Source organism: Acanthopagrus latus, chromosome 9 (genome assembly GCF_904848185.1).
Source record: "Acanthopagrus latus isolate v.2019 chromosome 9, fAcaLat1.1, whole genome shotgun sequence".
NCBI lineage: Eukaryota > Metazoa > Chordata > Actinopteri > Spariformes > Sparidae > Acanthopagrus > Acanthopagrus latus.
This window is the reverse complement of record NC_051047.1, coordinates 24,854,014-24,858,408: the sequence shown is the minus strand read 5'-3', so window position 1 is coordinate 24,858,408 and position 4,395 is coordinate 24,854,014. Positions and strand designations below refer to the sequence as shown.

At 41.1% G+C, this 4,395-nt stretch overlaps 3 non-coding genes across 3 annotated transcripts; all 3 read right to left on the bottom strand.

The window, feature by feature from the left end:
- Nucleotides 1-502: 502 nt before the first annotated feature.
- Nucleotides 503-584, bottom strand: trnas-aga. Its single transcript has one exon. It is a non-coding gene; the product is annotated as a tRNA-Ser (tRNA).
- A 1,456-nt stretch (nucleotides 585-2,040) lies between these two features.
- trnas-aga lies at nucleotides 2,041-2,122 on the bottom strand. The gene has a single exon. It is a non-coding gene; the product is annotated as a tRNA-Ser (tRNA).
- Nucleotides 2,123-3,258: 1,136 nt separating this feature from the next.
- On the bottom strand, nucleotides 3,259-3,340 carry trnas-aga. The gene has a single exon. It is a non-coding gene; the product is annotated as a tRNA-Ser (tRNA).
- Nucleotides 3,341-4,395: the final 1,055 nt, after the last annotated feature.

Sequence of the window (4,395 nt, the reverse complement as noted above, 5' to 3'; positions counted from 1 at the left end):
CTAAAACAAATAGGAAAGTAAATAAAGAGGGGGGATACAAAGGTAAATACAGAAGTAAATTATTGTTATTGTATTATTATGGTGCATTAATGGCATAATCATGGGATCTTTATTGACAAACAACAAAACAACAACAAGAGGCCTGAATGAAAACATAATTTTCCTGTGACTTAATTACTTCCAGTGACAGAATGTAACTAAGTACATTTACTTGAGTACGGTTCTGAAGACCTTCGATATACTCCAACCACACTGTATTTTGGAGGCTTATATCCAACAATATACTCACTACATGTATTTGATTTCTTCAGTTACCAGTTACTTTGCAGATTGCATGCAGCATCAGACCTGCAGCTCATCTTTAAATGCATTATTACAGATAATGGATCAAGCTTTCACTCCTGATATATAAGCACATTTTGATTACGTAACTGTCTGCGTGTGATTGGTCAGCGAGCTGCAGACTGACTCTGGTCTCCTCTCGAAAAGACAAAATGTGAGTCGTTGTCGGCAGGATTCGAACCTGCGCGGGGAGACCCCAATGGATTTCTAGTCCATCGCCTTAACCACTCGGCCACGACAACTGCTGAAGTTTATTTGTGGAAAGAAACACATTATTCCAGCACACACAGTGTCGCTGAATGAGAGGTTTTATACGGGAGATGATCTTGTCTCATCGCTGTCCTCCACTCTGATCTCTGGGGCCGGTGGTTCCGCGGTGCTGTTCGGGTTTCACCCGGGCTGTTATGAACACAGCGCCATCTGGTGGCGGTGGACGACACTTCCCTCTGTGTTTATTAATGTATATAATGTGATATACAGTGAATACATAACTTATTCAGTGCTGCAGCCTTATAACAAAAGCTTTTACATAATTTTTCCCTTATCAATCTGCTCTCAATATATATACAGCATAATATGACAAAGTGGAAACAGAATTTTGGAAAACTTTGCTTCTAACTTCTCATTATTTAGTTGGACACCTCTGGCAGTGATCACAGCAATGAGTCTTGTTGGCTATGACACAACAAGCTGAGCACACCTGGATTTTTTGTTTTCTAAAGTACTTTTTTTGGTTGTTTCAGTTAGAAATAAAGCCCTTTTATTAGAGACCTCATGCAGACAAAGGGCCACACGTCAGACTTACACTCCGGCTGCTGCAGTGAGGACAAAGTCTGATCGTGCAGTCTACCATTTTCTGCCATTCTTCTCTGCAGATCCTCTCAAACTCGGACAGGATGCTTATAATTGAGGCCAGATAGTTCAGTCTTGGTCTACTTTAGGGTCCATCAGATGCTTTTTGTGCAAACCGTCACTGAGGCGAGGTGTCCGCCTAATGTCCAGATCGGTGGAGTGTTACAGTGATGGTTGTCCTCTTCCCATCGCCACACTGTGACCATCATTTTAAGTCTCCTTCCCCACATCTGTGACACAATCCTGTCTATGAGCTCGGCCTGCTCCATCAGCTAATATCTCAGCTTTTCCTTTTAAATACATTTGCACACATTTCTAAATTTCTGTTTCCACTTTGTCTTTGAAGGTGTATTGAGCGTTGATTGACGGGGGGGGGGATGCAAATGATTTAAGCATAAGGCTGCAACATGACAAAATGTGAAGAAGGTGAAGGGATCTGAATGCACTACAAACTGATGATTCTGTATCAAATTGCGTTTTTTAAATATTTTTTTGGGCCATGTATGGCTTTATTGATAGCTAAAACACTTCAAAGATGACAGGAAACGGTGACCTCTGTACGTTTGTGCCAATTGCCCTATTTATTCACTTTCCCATTTGTTTTAGCAATATAGCTTATATATTTTTTGTGATTAATTTAAATCCTTTCTTGAACACTTTTATTTGATTTCAACATAGTATTTCTTTTAGCTTTCTTGTATTATGACTTATGTCAGGACAGCTGATGTTGTTCTGTTGTTCACTTCCTACCTGGAATCATCTGCTTTGTTCTTCACTCTCCTGCCTCACTGTGATTGGTCAGTGAGCTGCAGATTATCTCTGATCTCCTCTGGACAAAACGTGACTCGTTGTCGGCAGGATTCGAACCTGCGCGGGGAGACCCCAATGGATTTCTAGTCCATCGCCTTAACCACTCGGCCACGACAACTGATGGCGCTTGGACTTTGAAATTTGGGAGTTAATCTAAAAAGGAGTTATTTGCTCTTTGAGTTCAGGGATCCTGTGTCCTTTTTTCCACATCCTCTTCTGTGTGAAAGTGTCAGATGAGTTGATAATTTCGCTGCACCCCGATGCGCCTCAGGAGGTACAGGTGGTGCCGTTCTGCTTCCAACGGGGCTGTTATGAACACAAACTTTTCTCAACGTTCATTCTGAGGTCGGATTTACTGGAGACACGTACTGTGATTCAGGATATGAAAAGTAAGTACCAAAGAATTAAATATGGTTTAACTTGTTGATAAAGACTGTTTTAGGGTCATATTTTAGTCCAATTGTAACGCTAATCTTCATCTCAGGTAATGATGTGATAACAATTTGATGATAAATCAAAACATTTTTTTTACAGTAAACCTAGTTTGAAGAGGTTAATTATCTAGATTAGTAGTGTGTGAGTGACTCATTAAATCAACAATTCCTTGTGTAACATGGGCACAGCAATCTTTATCAACCTCATTGTACCCCTCCCACTGTTCACAAATAATTCCTTCAGGAACCTACACTTGAAAGTGGTGTGTCCAGCGGTCCTGCCAGCTCCCCATTTGTGGGCCCATCACTTCGACTCTGGTAAAGTGGCTTATGTTTTCACCATTAGAAATGCTTATTTCTTCTCCTTTTCTCTTGAATTAACTGTACAATAATTGATTTTGTTTTCATTTCATGTGACAGGATAGTCGGTGTGATCCCAAAGGAATCCCTGGATGGGAGGCAGTCGATGCCTTGGCAGGGTATCTTGGCAGCTTCAACTGGACAATAACTGCTCTCTCAAACTCTGAGATAACAGAGATATTGAGACTGTACTGCCTGGATCTCATTGACAAGTCCCCAAATAAACACTCCTTGAAAATATATTCACTTCAATATGAAAATTTAACATATTCCAATTGGGGATTGATCCGGTGACCTTCTCATTTTTCCACTTTTTTTCTTCTCTTCCCACCTCCCCCCCTTTGTTCTTTATCCTTCCCCCCACCTAGCAGTACTTTTTGCCCCATTTTGTGTCTTGCCTCCCTGTGATTGGTCAGTGAACTGCAGAGTGACTCTGGTGTCCTCTCGACAAAAAACAGGTCGTTGTCGGCAGGATTCGAACCTGCGCGGGGAGACCCCAATGGATTTCTAGTCCATCGCCTTAACCACTCGGCCACGACAACTGATGGTGCAAAAAAACTGCATCAACTCTCCGCATCCTGCTCTGTGTGAAAGTCTCAGATGGGGTGATAATTTTGCTGCACCTCTGATGCACCTCCGGAGGTTCAGGTGTTGCTGTTCTGCTTCCACCGGGGCTGTTATGAACATAGCACCATCTAGTGACAGTGGTTGAATGGCTTCTTTTACCAAAGATGGCTGGTATGGAGGATTGAATCTGCCAAAATCCAACATAATAAATAATGATTTTTTTTTAAAATGATTTACTGAAAATACATAGTAGACATATATTAATGATTCATTTATTTATCTATGTATTTATTTATGCAGTGCAGTGTGAGCTCTGGTTGCTCGGTTGGTAGAGTGCACATCCCATGTGCAGAGGTTTGGTCCTCTCTGAGGCTGAGTTCCGCCCGTCGTCCTTTGCTGGGTTTCACCCCCTTGAGTAAATGTACTTCGTCAAATTGCGTCACTGATCATTGTACTTAAAACTCTTCAGGAAGTAAAAGAACAGTTGAACAGAAATGGAAGAAAATCAGAAGCTACACATCAACTTCAGAGTATCTCAGTCACCAGTTCAGCAGCAAACACAACGACACGCCTGTATGTGTGGATGTGTTGAGGACTGTGAGAAATTAAATGGGTTTCCATTCACTCATCAATGTACTATAAATACAAACACACAGGCCACAGGTGGAGGAAGACTTCAGATGCTTAGCGATGTCATAGAAACACTCCATTAACAGTAGATGCCTGCCTTTAATGTTTTTTTGTAAATTAAGTAAAAATATTCACTTTTGTTTTATATATATCATTAATATTCTCTTGATGTAAAAATATGTGACATGAATTTTAGAGTTTCTGTTAGTCAGTATGGCGTTGTATTTGAGTCCAAAGTTGCGCAAGCGATAACATGTCTGCAGAGAGATCCTCTTGCGTAAATTCTTTCGTGTCACACGCAGATTTCAACTGCACTTGTTTGATCTTCGCGGACATATTCAGCAACAGATGGAATCAGAGGCAGGTGTGAGCAAGTAAAATACAGCAACATGCACAACAA